The 17,213-nt window shown below is 41.7% G+C and overlaps 1 protein-coding gene across 3 annotated transcripts in view; it reads right to left on the reverse strand.

Moving 5' to 3' along the window:
• Window positions 1–17,213, reverse strand: part of LOC126272024 (retinol-binding protein pinta-like) — a 547,678-nt gene that overhangs the window by 448,384 nt on the left and 82,081 nt on the right. The window lies entirely within an intron of this gene.

The following is a 17,213-nucleotide window of genomic DNA, read 5'->3' on the forward strand; positions in this document are numbered from 1 at the left end:
GGTATATGTCACACCGACATTTATTTCGTTTCAGGAATAGTGTTAGATTTCATGACAAAACCTTTCTATTATATCATTGCTGTAGTGAACTGTTGAATGACCAATGCTTCCAGAAGTTGATTTTCGCTGTGCGTGGAGTAATTAATTCTTCTCGCTAGTTTTAAATGCATCCAGCCATGTTTACAGTTTGATCTAATATTACTGCTAGTGAATTCACAAAGTAACATATAATTGTGTTTTTTCCAGTTAGGAGGAAATTAAGAAAACGTATGCTCATAGGACATGAATAATGAACCAGAATGGTTTCGGAGCTTGATTAATTAATGTCTTCTACACATCTCTATAATATAACATTACCCAGAACTTATTAGGATCTGTATTTAATGTGAGGGTAGGTCGGCAGCAAAGAATAAGTATTGGGGTAGGGACGATGGCACATAATCTATAATTATGTAGAATAATAGATGACCTGATAACGATCCATAGGAAACACCAGTAGCTGCCTAGAGAGGCTACTGTTCCACAGTTCAGTTTTCCGCCACGAAAGGTGTAATTTCCGGCGGGTAAAGTAAACTTAACCCCTCACATTTCCCGTCTTCAGCTAAAGCTTTTGGGCCAGCAGTCCAAGAATGCAGAAACAAAATATTTTGTACGGCATAAAAATTAAAGATGGCAGATGTAGGTCATTTCTTCGACGCTAAAAACTCGTGCACACACTTGATAACGTGGTCACACCTGGTAGACCGTGGTGTTGACTCTTCATGTGATTTGCTGTTTTAGGTCATACACATTCATGCGTACCAGTTAATGCAATTTTTCACCTTGATCCCCTTAATTTTTTTAACTTTATGCATTAGCTCGTTTAGTCTTAAACCATCATCGGAGTCACGTTAGAAGACTGTCGATACATTTTACTCGTCAAATTCATATGTATAGCTGTACTGTGGACATGTGACTCTAAATGTGATTCTGGTAATGGCTTGAGCCGAAACATGCTAATTCGTATTATAATAAAAAAAGCAAGTAAAATGCAATCAATCAAAGCCAATCGGAAGGCCTATCAAGGTTTCAGCACAACAGTCGAACGCTTTGAGCCACATTGAAGGTTGACTTGAACACATTATGGGAGATTATTGTACCTAGAGCATAGTGCACATAGGAACACACAATGTGTTGTGGTAAGTACTTCGGCCCAGCGATTGAATCGTATGAAGGAGGGTACACGGCAAGGCCGTAAGTAGTTCTGCCATTTTCTAGTGTTTGTTGTTATTAGACATGAGGATGTCCATTGTTCAGTATTTACAAATATTTGGCGTTCTACGTGTTTAAGTGCTGTATGGTGCTTTGAAGTTATTTGGAATATATTGTTAATTTTTCTTGTACAGTACTCCACTGTGAGTCTTAACTATTTTACGAGTCTTGAAAACTGAAATTAGTTTTAGTTTCCAATAGCTTGTATTTCAAAATATGTGTAACTGACAACTTGTTTTTAATAATACTTCCACTTAATTTGATTCGATTTCACTTACTGAGTATTGACGTGTGGTAGAGTAAAAATGTAACACACAGACTAGTAAAACAGTATTGACAAGATTTTCTCGACAGCAATGCTTTTAAAATTCAATCGAATAAATGTTTCTAGATAAATGAAAATGGGAAACATAATATAAAATCCTATGGGACCAAACTGCTGAGTTTATTGGTCCTAGGCTTACACATTACTCAATGTAACTTAAACTTTACGTTAAGCACAACGTGCACACCCATATCTGTTTGGAAAACAGTAATTTTTGTATTTTCGAAAAAAGACTGCAGTGTGTAAAAACTGAATGGCATCATTTAAAAATGAAATAAGAAAATATGTTAAACTTCTATAGCAGAGTCAGGTGGAGGAACTCTGAAAGGTTTACTGAAGTGCAACTCGCTCCATCAGTGAAAAGCTACAGTATAGAGTGGCATGTGACTCATAATATGCGTACATACGTCAAATCTTCAGCTGTGTGTGTCTACTGAGGTGTACAGTAACGATATCTATCCCTCCATTTTGACATTTACTAATACAGTCACTACTCTGTCTTCGCGCTACTGCTGGTAGTCACTTTCAGTAATAAGATACGTTGGCATGGCTAGCCGCAACAGAGACGGACATCGACTCCTGCGTATCCAGTTTAGAGCTTATCAAGCATGATGATGGATCATTATTACAATGTGGTTGCAGTGTGACTCTCTGATATACCCTCACAATAATCTTCGTCTTTGTCGCTGTGCCGCGCGGGATTAGACGAGCGGTCTAGGGCGCTGTAGTCATGGACTGTGCGACTGGTCCCGGCGGAGGCATGGGTGTGTGTGTGCGTGTCGCTCAGCTAATTTAGGTAGAGTAGTGTGTAAGCTTAGGGACTGATAACCTTAGCAGTTAGGTCCCATAAGGTTTCACACACATTTGAACATTTTTTGTCGCTGTATATTTTATGGTCTATCACAGTTTATAAGCAGCTGCCAATATGCTAGTCTTATCAGTGCAACATATCATTTACTTCATAAATATTTTAGCCTTATCAATCATGTGAAGAGATATTTAACATACAAAGTGTACATATGAGTGCATTTCTAGTGTTTTGGTGGAAGGTTGTGAAAGTACTAGTGTGCGCGTGGTAAGTGGTAGGGAGTGGTGTGAATGTGTACGTTTGTGTACTGTGTGTATGTACTTGTTTGCATGCATGGTTACATGTATGTCTGTGATGTGCTTTTACATGGCTGTTCACATGTGTGTGTGTTTTGTTGTTGTTGTTGCTTCTGTTGTCTGTGGATGAAGTGACTTTGTGATTACATGTTTATGTACAGTGAGGTGAATGAATAAACACACTATCACTACTATTACCATGTAACTGACAATCGAGGTGCATAGAAATAATGAAAAATACCAAAAGAACCAGAAGATACAAAATTTACATATAATACCATACTTGGAACTCCATACTGGACACCTAACCGGTGTGAAAACGTTGCGAGGGACTGTCCACCATGATAATGGAGACCAAGAGAGGAGATTGGTCCAACATGAACTTTCACTTATCGAAAGTCGGCCATTTACACTGATGTCTGAATCTCACACCATTTTGGTATAGAAGAAGTAACCATCTTGGATTCTTCCTGCCAGTTTTATCTAAAGCAGTGAGAAAGAAGGAGGAGGGGAGGGAAGGGGGCTGTGACATCACTGGTGGCAGAAATCAGAGCCAGTAAGGAAACTAAAAAGCTGCTACTGATGGTATTTGCTGCCAATGCGACTCTGTAGTTCCACGCATTAGGCACAGTTGTTGAAACATCAGGCATGAGCAGAAAAATTGTACTGTGCTGGCAGGAAATTTATGATGGTAAGTAAAATGTAGACATCCACAGTGTTATAGTCACCTCTTGCCTGTCTATGGTGAGCTGCTATGATAGTTGCTGAAGTCTTCTTGGTACTTCTTTAGAAGGTGATTTCTCGACACCAAATTAATAAACCGCTCATGGAGTGTTCATTGTAAGGCTTGCACAGCACAAACAGAATAATGTCTTGTCAGTAGTCGGAGAGAGCTGGAGCAGTGTACTTTTTGGGTTCTGGTAAGACAGGTTGCAGTCCACATTGTTTATCGTTCGGTAGTGAGTCGATGGAGGGTATTTAAAATGATATCAGAATATGATACATTTTCTTGCAGTTAAATAAATGTCTTCCGAATATTTTTAGCAGGTCCATATTTTTGTGATGCACAACAAACTAAAATGATATATTTAAAGATTTCTATATATTGCATTTCGGCCCACATTAGACCTGAGTAAAAACTCTAGTATTAAATGATCATATACAGCTCATAGCTGCTGCTTACGAAGATGACGGATGTAAGAGCTACATAGTAATATTACTTCTGGCTAATTTCACTCTTCAGTGACCCCAAAAAGTCTAGAGCTAATGTGGGATGGCTACGTGCCACGGGAAATTACACTGTCAATGATCTTGAATGAATGCTGTCTTAAAGAGTATGGTGGTGTGAAATTCAAAAGAGCAAGATGGCGGAACTAACCCAATTATGCTAGTGGAAAGCTGATAAACGACTGAAACAGAATGAAAAATTTTCAAAAATCGAAAGACTTTGAAATGGCGGAACTAACTCACTTCTGCTCGCAGATATTAGACACCATGTTTAAAAGCCTTCCATCGATTTGAAATTAGTGTTATATTCAAAAACACAAAAAATATAATCAGCACTGCAGTATTTCCAACTCAAAACTACATGGCCTTCGCCTGAAATTGGCGTCATATTGAAATTTATTGGATTATTTATCAAAAATACGTGAAGAAATTGTTTATAATGGTGTAGCTCGTTACTTATGATATAGTTGTAGGTGAAGCAGCACTTGTGAATGCCCGTCGTTTGATGTCTGCAACATACTTAATGTAAGGCACAGTGGACACTACAACCAAATATTTACACGTTTAAGCTGTACTAAAAATCACGAATATTGCCAATACAACTGTATTTCAATGCCAAAAAGAAACCAAGCCTCATCTCAGTTGCATGAATTCTCGTTCTTTCTCTCTCTCTCTCTCTCTCTCTCTCTCTCTCTCTCTCTCTCTCTCTCTCTCTCTCTTTCCCCCGCCCCTTCACACACACAAATACATATACACAAGCACACACACACACACACACACACACACACGTACACAAAAGGGGACAGAGAGAGACAGAGAGTGATACATATCTGTCAAAACTGATATACAAAACTAAACTATAGACTCTCAGATTAAGTCTCTGGAAGCCGATCTTTATACAGATGGATACGAAGTAAAAATTATCGAATCAAAACATCTTCAAGTCGTCTAAATTTCTATTTGGTATTTTATTTGAGGTGCCATGTTCGGCGCTATATTACACCATATTCAGGTCCCCAGAGCGACTTCAGTCGGTAGGTGATGATAGAAGGGATCACTGTGTCGAAAGCCTGTAGATACCAGTCACTGAATGCTGGCTCGTATTGTGACTTTACCGGAGGTGGGATTCCCTCTACACGTCGTTCAGCATGCCTGAAGATGGCGTATCACTGAAACTGGTTGCTCAAATAAAATAACAAGTGGAAATTTAGTCGGTTGAAAGGTCTTTTGATTCGTCATTTTTCTCAGATTAAAAGCTTCCCGCTCTAATATCACATATAAATTGTGTCAAAACACTGTAGCTAAAAATTACGTCCCAATCACATAACTAACAGTATTTTTTAAGGAATAAAAACGGCGAGGTACAAAATGAAACAGTTGGCTAAAGAACTAAGCAAAGTAGGCAAGCACACAAACAAGTGGCAATATGAATTATGCGTACTGCCAGCAACTGTAAGAATGCAGCTAACGTATTCTATGCTAAATGAGAGTGTGAACAAAAAACAAATCTCAAGGCAAACCATTTTAGGAAGGACAAGATTACAATAACACACACAATATCCATTTCAAATATCACAATGCCATTTTCATGTTTAAACTGTCCATTGATATGCTAACTACATTTGGAGTAGGTATACTGAAGGTTATGTACAGAAACAAGGTTTTGGGGAAGGCAGCTGCGTTACCGATTGCAACCTATAGTGCCAAGGCCCGATTTAAATGTAAACTAATAAATATAATAATGCAGCTATTAAATAAAATTGTAATGCTCTAAAATACACAAAGCAGCCAAAGAGAAACGTAATGAGCAAGCATAATTTTAGGAGGTAGAGTCATTGTGGAGGCTGGTCGTCTAACCTGATCATTTTACCCTTTAGCAGGTTCCAAGCAGGCACACAGGAGGAAGGGTTTGTTAGCTATCGAAGGCGCCAGTATTAGGTGCGTTATGGAGTCCCTTAGGGAATTATCGTCGAGGGCTCGAAAGAAGTCGATTGTATGCTCGGAATGTCTGCCTGAGAACCTCGTCTGGGATGTGGAGAAAGCACTGCCTGCGACTATCGAAGGTGCAGGCTGTAGTTATCTTGAGGTTATAGCTCATGTCGTCACCAATGACGCATGATGCTTAGGTTATGAGGTAATGCTCAGTTCTTATGGGTAGCTGGCAGAAGTGGAGAAGAGTGAGGGACTCGTTTGTAAGGTGCAAGCAGAATTCATTGTGAAACTTCCTGGCAGATTAAAAGTGTGTGCCGGACCGAGACTCGACTCGGGACCTTTGCCTTTGGCGGTCAAGTGCTCTACCATATGAGCTACCCAAGCACGACACAAGGGCCGTCCTCACAGCTTCACTTCTGCCAGTACCTCGTCTCCTACTTTCCCGCACACACTTTTAATCTGCCAAGAAGTTTCATATCAGGGCACACTCCACGGCAGAGTGGAAACCTCATTCTGGAAACAACCCGCAGGCTGTGGCTAAGCCATGTCTCCGATTATCCTTTCTTCCAGGAGTGCTAGTTCTGCAAGATTCGCAGCAGAGCTTCTGTGAAGCTTGAAAAGTAGGAGACGAGGTACTGGCCGAAGTGAAGCTGTGAGGACGGCGCGTGAGTTGTGCTTGGGTAGCTCAGATGGTAGAGCACTTGCCCGTGAAAGGTAAAGGTCCCGAGGTCGAGTCTCGGTCGGGCACGCAGTTTTAATCTGCCAGGAAGTTTCATATCAGCGCAGACTCCACTGCAGAGTGAAAATCTCATTCTGGAATTCATTGTTCCCATAGTTGATCGGGGTCCTGTGGTTTGGAGCCAACTGCAAGGTCTCAACCAAATGTTTCACAATTCTGTGGTGGAGTTGTGAGTAGATTGCTATGCCTGCATTAGAGGTGGCAGGTTGTGAAACACAACTTGGCGAAGAAAAGGTTTACCGTACATAGGAAGAAAGTACATGTATAGCAGCGTACTTGTGTCCATGGTATTTTTTAGGCTCTGCGGTAGTTTGAAATCCTCTGACAAATACTCGCCAGTCAGTGTGCAGAGAGAGAAATGAGGCCTCGTAAAAAGTAAAGACATTTTGAGTGTTAAAATTTTAATAGTGTACAGTCAAAGTATTCGTAAGAATATTCCGCAATTAACTGCACTCCAAAAAATTCATCATGCTCAAATAGTTCTCAGAAAAGAGACCAGTCTGAAACCTGATGTAGCAAGCTCCGAAATGTTTAGGGGAGCATGGAATGTATACAGAAAAGACCCTTCGTCTTGGTAATCAGCGGCTGGCTTGCTGTAAGAGATCTTTACATTTATTATTACTGTTAAACACTGCAGTCAGTCGGGAGAATCAATCGTTTCAACAATTAGTTCCTTTTACGAAAGATTGCGAATTTCAGATGTGTACGAAGCCTTTTTGGACGATTTAACACAGACTCTGTGATTGCAGGCTCTCTTCGACACAGCTGAAACTTCCCCACTAATTACAGGGCCAAAGGGCAAAGACAGATTAGGCTAGGTTAATAATTGGCTCCTTTTACCGACCTCCCGACTCAGCAGCATTAGTGGCAGAACAGCTGTGAGAAAATTTGGAATACATTTCACATAAATTTTCTCAGCATATTATAGTCTTAGGTGGAGACTTCAATTTACCAGATATAGACTGGGATACTCAGATGTTTAGGACGGGTGGTAGGGGCAGAGCATCGAGTGACATTATACTGAGTGTACTACCCGAAAATTACCTCGAGCAATTAAACAGAGAACCGACTCGTGGAGATAACATCTTGGACCTACTCGTAACAAACAGACCCGAACTTTTCGACTTTGTAAGTGCAGAACAGGGAATCAGTGATCAGGGAGGAAGGTTTATCTGTTTAGCAAGAGTAACAGAAGGCAGATTTCAGACTACCTAACAGATCAAAACGAAAATTTCTGTTCCGACACTGACAATGTTGAGTGTTTATGGAAAAAGTTTAAGGCAATTGTAAAATGCGTTTTAGACAGGTACGTGCCGAGTAAAACTGTGAGGGGCGGGTAAAGCCCACCGTGGTTCAACAACAAAGTTAGGAAACGACTGCGGAAGGAAAGAGAGTTTCACTCCAAGTTTAAACGCAGCCAAAACCTCTCAGACAAACAGAACCTAAACGATGTCAAAGTTAGCGTAAGGAGGGCTATGCGTGAAGCGTTCAGTGAATTCGAAAGTAAAATTCTATGTACCGACTTGACATAAAACCCTAGGAAGTTCTGGTCTTACGTTAAATCAGTAAGTGGCTCGGAACAGCATATCCAGACGCTCCGGGATGATGATGGCTTTGAAACAGAGGATGACACGCGTTAAGCTGAAATACTAAACACCTTTTTCCAAAGCTGTTTCACAGAGGAAGACCGCACTGCAGTTCCTTCTCTAAATCCTCGCAGAAATGAAAAAATGGCTGACATCGAAATAAGTGTCCAAGGAATAGAAAAGCAACTGAAATCACTCAACAGAGGAAAGAACTTGCCCCCCCCCCCCCCCCTTCTAACAGCCGTGTACCGCAAGTCTCTAGAGGAACGGAAGGTTCCAAATTATTGGAAAAGAGCACAGGTAGTCCCAGTCTTCAAAAAGTGTCGTCGAGCAGATGCGTAAAACTATAGACCTATATCTCTGACATCGATCTGTTGTAGAATTTTAGAACATGTTTCTTGCTCGAGTTTCATGTCGTTTCTGAAAACCCAGAATCTACTCTGTAGGAATCAACATGGATTCCGGAAACAGCGATCGTGTGAGACCAAACTCGCTTTATTTGTTCATGAGACCCAGAAATTACTAGATACAAGCTCCAAGGTAGATGCTATTTTCCTAGACTTCCGTGAGGCGTTCGATACAGTTCCGCACTGTCGCCTGATAAACAGAGTAAGAGCATACGGAATATCAGACCAGCTGCGTGGCTGGATTGAAGAGTTTTTAGCAAACAGAACACAGCATGATGTTATCAATGGAGAGACGTCTACAGACGTTAAAGTAACCTCTGGCGTTCCACAGGGGAGTTTTATGGGACCATTGCTTTTCACGATATATATAAATGACCTAGTAGATAGTGTCGGAAGTTCCATTCGGCTTTTCGCGGATGATGCTGTAGTATACAGAGAAGCTGCAGCATTAGAAAATTGTAGCGAAATGCAGGAAGATCTGCAGCGGATAGGCACTTGGTGTAGGGAGTGGCAACTGACCCTTAACATAGACAAATGTAATGTATTGCGAATACAGAGAAAGAAGGATCCTTTATTGTATGGTTATATGATAGCGGAACAAACACTGGTAGCAGTTACTTCTGTTAAATATCTGGGAGTATGCGTGCGGAAAGATTTGAAATGGAATGATCATATAAAATTAATTGTTGGTAAGGCGGGTACCAGGTTGAGATTCATTGGGAGAGTCCTTAGAAAATTTAGTCCATGAACAAAGGAGGTGGCTTACAAAACACTCGTTCGACCTGTACTTGAGTATTGCTCATCAGTGTGGGATCCGTACCAGATCGGTTTGACGGAGGAGATAGAGAAGATCAAAAGAAGTGCGCCGCGTTTCGTCACAGGGCTATTTGGTAACCGTGATAGCGTTACGGAGATGTTTAAGCAAACTCAAGTGGCAGACTCTGCAAGAGGGCGCGCTGCATCGCGGTGTAGCTTGCTCACCACGTTTCCAGAGGGTGCGTTTCTGGATTAGGTATCGAATATACGGCTTCCCCCTACTTATACCTCCCGTGGAGATCACGAATGTAAAATTAGAGAGATTCGAGTGCGCATGGATGCTTTCAGACAGTCGTTCTTCGCGCGAACCATACGCGACTGGAACAGAAAAGGAAGGTAGTGACAGTGGCACGTAAAGTGCCCTCCGCCACACACCGCTGAGTGGCTTGCGGAGTATGAATGCAGATGTAGATGCAGATGACCCCTTTTCACATTTTCCCTGACGATTGGGTGCGATCGTAGTTTTATGTTTAGTTCGCAATACATCAAATAGTTCTCACTGTTCACAGTTCCGCCTCATGGCGTGAAATAAACCACTACGACACCTTCCATGTCCCAGAGTACTGCTACCAGCTGGTGGTTGACGTTCAAATTTCTGAACTCCTGGTGACGATGGGTATTTACAGACCATGCTAGTCGCCATGCTTTCCGGTTCGTGATGATGCATCCACGATTCGTCTACAGTAACAATTTCCTGTAAAAATCCATCTCCCTCGCTATGATAATGTGCCAAAAGTTTTACGAGTGGCATCCATCCCTTGTGCCTTGTGCCTCGCTGTCCATCCTTTCTGTACCCACCTTGCAGACCGCTTTCCGGAAATTTATCCTGTCGTGCAAGATGGACTACACTGATCCGTGACTGATATGTAATGGCGATTTCGTCCACTGTGACTCGTCTGTTTTTCATCACGACTTTCAAATTGTTCTTAGTTGTTGACGTCAATGGCCTGTCTTATCTTCCCTGAGTGAAGCTCTCTATCCATTTTCAGATCTCCCGTCGTGATAAACAGCTGTCACCATACTGCTTTTGCATTCGACGAAATATTTCTGCAGGTTAACATCTTCCGCAAACAAAAAGCGAATCTCTACCCTCGTGTCCTCCTTGGTGCAGATCGACAAATCAGCTGCCATGTTTCACAGTCTGCTGCAATAGAACGGCTAATGCGGGGACAAGAGTGACATAGTGTATAGAATTGTTGCAGTCGACAATACTTCAGCCATGGATACTAGCAGTTTCACCAAGCCCTATGGAGAGAAATTGTAGAAGTCCCTTTATTTTTGTCTTCTCATCATATGTGAAAATTTTTTCTAGAGCACTGCAGAACATTCATTCACACTACTGCTAATCTACTTCATAACGTAAAATGCAGTTGATGAGAGGAATTAACAAAGTAAACAACGTTTTTCCTGTGTCGTTGTCCTGAGACTACATAATGCTACCAAGAAGCGCTTTCATACTTGAAATGTATATAACATGGCTTTATGATCAGAATGCTCACCTCTATCAACTGCTTTTGTTAAGGGGACATTCTATGTGCTATGCCGCCAATGTTAAATTATCGAATTTTGTGACTCATTATCATGCAAATTTTTTAGGGCAGCAATTTACAATTTTCCATAATTATTGAATGCATCTTTCTAGATACACTGTACTAGAATTATTACTAAAATTTTATTGTGGGGCATGTTATCTTTTTTTTCATACACTCTATTTTTGACAGAATTTTGTAAATAAATGAACATAAATGCAAACAACTCAGGATATTTTAATTATTATAGTTCCCTATTTGTTGAATCTCATAATTAGCATGCTGTGAAAACTTCATGTCTCTACCATCAGTACTATTTTAGAAAATGGGTCGTTTATTGCAAAAAATGTAGTTCACTAATATTGAGGTTTGAAACTTTTTTATTACAAATTCTTATACAGACTTACATTTCTGTGCCTTTTATGCACTATAATTGCCCTGGTCTTCTTCAGTGTCACAACAGCCCAGTGCTGGCCTCCTAAGTTTGTTCCTTGCTTCTTTTGTCATTTGCTTAGCAGCTACTTCTGCTTCACGTACACGAAGCTCATCCCGTTCCCACAATCTTTTTTAGCTGTTTTCTGTCCAAATCTTACCCCTAACTTCTCCCGGACCTTAAGTCTTTCATAGTTACCACCATTAAAAGTTATTACAGCATCAGACACTGCTAACTTTAGGGTCATAAGGCCAACAAATACATTTTTATGCACATGACACCACATAACACTATTAAAGTACTCATTCACATTCTGGGTCTTCGCATGTAAATACTTCTTTAGTAGCTCAGGATTTGCCAAATCTCTGTAAATAGGTTTTATTGCTTCCATTACTGACAAAGGAAAAGAATGTTTATGTGTAAAGTAATTCAGGGTACCAGAAAATTCAGCTTCCCTATATTTACATCAAGTGTTTGGTGGAGACGGACACAAAGTATGATATGGCTTTTCATTGGTTGATATTAGATGGAAGAAAGTGCTCCACACAGCCCTTCCCATCTTCTCTAAATTGTCACAGTTATCTCTAATGGCCTTCCCATAATATTCCTGTAATTCATAATTACTTTGTCTGTTAGTCTTCCAGCACTTCTTATTGTCTCGCCATCAGACAGTTATGTGATACCCAGATTGGTTTTTAGGTTATGCAGACGTGTTCCCATCCTTTTCTTGACATGTCGTACACACTCAAGTTTTTGTATAAGAACACCATATAGCTTACTCTTTTGTACTGCAGTCGAAGCCTTCCAGTCTCCATAAGCTAAGAAACTCACATTTCTGACAATTCTCTCCTTCTGCGAACGCTGGAAAATGTTAACTACCCATTTTGCCTCCATCCCTTCATGTGTGCCATCATAAATTTTTATACGCTGCTGCATATGAAGTAATCTGTTCTTCTGGTTCATTGTACAACCTTGGCAGTACTTACTGAGAACTTTAAAATCCTAAACTTCACCAGTGTCAATAGTTATTGCAGATGTAAAACGCTTTTGCCACGTTCTATCCGCCGAAGTGCTGATGCCTGTGTCACCCTCTTTTTGTTCAATAGCTTCTGATGTGGCAGCAACCACTGAATCTTCAGCCACAGCATGTACAGAGTCCGCAATTGTTGTTACATATTTCGTATACCTAGAAGGTGGTTTTGGCCAATTCAACACAGTAAAGAGAACATTATCAGCCCTTGCATCTTTACCAATGCATCTAAGGCCATAGAACAGTCTCACATTAGTTTGATACAATTCATTACCTGCACATTTTGATGAGAAATGAAGTGCTTGTTCGTTTTGACACTTCTGACATTTAATAATCAATTTAGAGACAAAGCAAGAGACAGTTTCAGAAAGAACTTGTGCAATGATTTGCAGATCAATAATAACATTGTCCATAATGTCATTACCCTTACCACTGCCACCCATCCCCAAAGTTATTTTCCTTTTCGATGTACCAGGGAGCGTGGCCACTTCAGAAACATTATCGTGGTTTCGTTCACTGCTAGCACATTTCAAGTACTTCAGAAGAACATGCAGGTCTCACATATCTGTTACCCACAGATTGGTATTTCTTGAAGTTACTTGTACTGTTACGCTTCGTCGTTAATTTACGTATAAAAAGCAATAGAAGTTAGCTTACTACAAAAGTAGCCGAGGATCACACTATTCTCAACGAAAACTAGTATCAGAAACAAGGGACTGATTTGTTTATTCGTAATGCCAACTTCTGAGACGTAGCAGCAAGAACAAAACAAAGCAATTCACAGCCTTCTAGACTGCGTAGTTTTCAGTACATGCGTAGGCTCGAAATTTGACTGTCGCAAATCAACATTCAAAATATTATTTGAAGAACTGACAATTGTCTGATTTTAATGTATTATATACCAAAATGTTCAGGAAAGTCCAAAATACATTATGGAGTAGAAAACAGAAAATGTCAAATTGCAAAAAATTTCACATACATTATCCCCCTAATACGTCAATGGAGAGCCATAGGATCGAAACATACTAATGTCGGTTTAGCAGCTCACACACACCTCGACGTCATGATAGAAAAAAATGTGTGACAGTGTACAAAGCTGTGGTCGTAGACTACTTTGCTGTGTTACAGCTGAAAAAACGATGTATTGAACTGCTTATGAAGCAATAATACAGGAACTTTCCCTTGTGATTGTCAGATCTGGTCTTCCTCCAGTAGGCCAGTAGGCAAAATTTCACACAGATCTGTCCAAGCAGCTTGGAGCGCTGGCCATGTGCTCCAGAGGAGTGTATATTATACATGCTCGATCTCATAACACAGATGGTGTTTGTTTTTTCGATATATCAGAAGAAAAAGGCACTGCAAAGGAGGTTCTATTACAAGGAGGGGTATAACAGTTAAAAGCCTGGATGCAGACAGTTCTATCAAAACTACACCAATTTTGCTCATAAAACTAATAGAAACATGCTGTGTCTATTCTTTTGAAATCATGACAGATTCTATTATTATCATCGCCATTGTGTGTTTAAAAAATAGATGTTACCGCAAGTCCTGCTCTTTTTCAAACTTCATAACCCTTAATTATGAATTAGATACCACTTTAATTACAACTCTTTGTGGAACCTAGATATCATAGTGCTTTTTCCCCGAAATGTGAGTAGATTGTGTGAAACAACCTGTGATGTTCAAATTGCATACAAAACTAAAATCAAGAATTTACTGTATGATAGAAACATTACAGATATGTTGGTAGAGGGAAGTTATAGAGCAAAAATATCAAATTTAAGCACTCAGATGGTAGCTCGTTTCGACTAACGGAAGAGAGAGGTACACAATGTAAAAGGTATTCTATTACAAGACAGGCTATTACGATTCGTTTCGTAAATGCAGGTGTGATATAGATTTGCATTCGTAAAACGGAACATGCTGTAGTGTACAAACCATCAACATCCTCTTGAATTATAGCTTCTTGTTGTTTAACGTAAGATTATAGTGTTTTTTTCCGACATGTGATCTAATGGCATGAAAGATTGTATTCTCTAATGTTATTTCATGCGTCTGAAATGTTGTAAAACGCATTTGTATGACAATTTACTTACAGCCATTTGAACACGAGAGTTGCTCTCAGATCAGTTTTGCTTAATATAGATTTTTTTTACAGTTTAAATTCTCGCTTTTTTTCTCTGTTAACGGTTTTGAAATAACGAGGACATTCTGAGGTTATTGGTAGTTTTCACACCAAAGTATTAGAAGTTTCGTTTCCCAATTTTACGCAGGGTGGACATGTATAGCCCACTGCAGTCTGATCATTTGTAATGGGCATTGGTGCACTTCATTCGATGTTGTAAAATAATGAGATGGGAATTTTATCCCGCAGTCGAATTTATAAATTACATAAAACTAAAAAGAAATCGAATGCACCTATTTATGTGGAAAGAATACATGAATTATCGTCATGATTGTCTACTTTTCAGTAGATGCTCAAGTATTGTAGGTGCATTGACATTAAACACATTTGTTACAGTTTAGCGTTTCAACATTTAGAACGGCTGGCACTGGTGTGGAGTGGATTGGGGCTATCTAGTTTGTGTGTGTGTGTGTGTGTGTGTGTGTGTGTGTGTGTGTGTGTGTGTGTGCGTGGGTGGGTGAGTGGTCATTCTAGGCATCTGTGTTCCAGTCAGCACACGGCGTGTGGCGTGGGGTGTCCTTCATTTATCTCCTATTGATTAGTGGGGTTTACATACCTTTCTGCTGGGAAAGCACCGTCGCTTCAAGGCAGGCTGGGTGTCCCTGCTCCACTGGTGGAATAGCGGTTGGCCACAGAAAAAGGCACTTGGTGATAGCAGTTGACGGTCTGAAAAAGCCTGTGTCCGACGCTGGTGGTGGGAGGGAGGGGTAGGGATGATGGAAGGTGAGGGCCTCTTATTTGCGGCAGTTTGTGATCATACATTGAGGAGATCACACGTTGAACTACTGCCTACTCTCCAATCTTTTAGGATGACGATTTTCCCCAGAAGATGTGTTGCATTATGATCCGTTCATTATGAGTGCAATTTTTTTCACAATTTCGATGTGTAATGAGAACAGCGATGCAATTTCCATTAGTTGTGGTAGTCTGTATTGGCCTGAATTACCTCGGCTACAGATTGATTGTCAAGCAGGCGTCCATAGCGAAATCTAATGTCAAACAACGATAGATATAGTCGTCAGTTGTATGTTCACAGTTAATACACTTATTAAACTCCTCTCTGTCCAACACCAGCACCTCGTCAGTTGAACATACACTCCTGGAAATTGAAATAAGAACACCGTGAATTCATTGTCCCAGGAAGGACAAACCTTATTGACACATTCCACGGGGTCAGATACATCACATGATCACACTGACCGAACCACAGGCACATAGACACAGGCAACAGAGCATGCACAATGTCGGCACTAGTACAGTGAATATCCACCTTTCGCAACAATGCAGGCTGCTATTCTCCCATGGAGACGATCGTAGAGATGCTGGATGTAGTCCTGTGGAACGGCTTGCCATGCCATTTCCACCTGGCGCCTCAGTTGGACCAGCGTTCGTGCTGGACGTGAAGACCGCGTGAGACGACACTTCATCCAGTCCCAAACATGCTCAATGGGTGACAGATCCGGAAACCTTGTTGGCCAGGGTAGTTGCCTTACACCTTCTAGAGCACGTTGGGTGGCACGGGATACATGCGGACGTGCATTGTCCTGTTGGAACAGCAAGTTCCGTGGCCGGTCTAGGAATGGTAGAACGACGGTTTCGATGACGGTTTGGATGTACCGTGCACTATTCAGTGTCCCCTCGACGATCACCAGAGGTGTACGGCCAGTGTAGGAGATCGCTCCCCACACCATGATGCCGGGTGTTGGCCCTATGTGCCTCGGTCGTATGCAGTCCTGATTGTGGCGCTCACCTGCACGGCGCCAAACACGCATACAACCATCATTGGCACCAAGGCAGAAGCGACTCTCATCGCTGAAGACGACACGTCTCCATTCGTCCCTCCATTCACGCCTGTCGCGACACCACTGGAGGCGGGCTGCACGATGGTGGGGCGTGAGCGGAAGACGGCCTAACGGTGTGCGGGACCGTAGCCCAGCTTCATGGAGACGACTGCGAATGGTCCTCGCCGATACCCCAGGAGCAACAGTGTCCCTAATTTGCTGGGAAGTGGCGGTGCGGTCCCCTACGGCACTGCGTAGGATCCTACGGTCTTGGCGTGCATCCGTGCGTCGCTGCCGTCCGGTCCCAGGTCGACGGCACGTGCACCTTCCGCCGACCACTGGCGACAACATCGATGTACTGTGGAGACCTCACGCCCCACGTGTTGAGCAATTCGGCGGTAAGTCCACCCGGCCTCCCGCATGCCCACTATACGCCCTCGCTCAAAGTCCGTCAACTGCACATACGGTTCACGTCCACGCTGTCGCGGCATGCTACCAGTGTTAAAGACTGCGATGGAGCTCCGTATGCCACGGCAAACTGGCTGACACTGACGGCGGCGGTGCACAAATGCTGCGCAGCTAGCGCCATTCGACGGCCAACACCGCGGTGTCCACTGTGCCGTGCGTGTGATCATTGCTTGTACAGCCCTCTCGCAGTGTCCGGAGCAAGTATGGTGGGTCTGACACACCGCTGTCAATGTGTTCTTTTTTCGATTTCCAGGAGTATATATATGTATATGTGTGTGTGTGTGTGTGTGTGTGTGTGTGTGTGTGTGTGTGTGTGTGTGTGTGTGTGTGTCTGTTCGTGTGTAATGCATCAAATAAACCTAGCATTTTTGTGTTGATGACATATTTTTATGGACGTTTT

Source organism: Schistocerca gregaria, chromosome 5 (genome assembly GCF_023897955.1).
Source record: "Schistocerca gregaria isolate iqSchGreg1 chromosome 5, iqSchGreg1.2, whole genome shotgun sequence".
Classification (NCBI taxonomy): domain Eukaryota; kingdom Metazoa; phylum Arthropoda; class Insecta; order Orthoptera; family Acrididae; genus Schistocerca; species Schistocerca gregaria.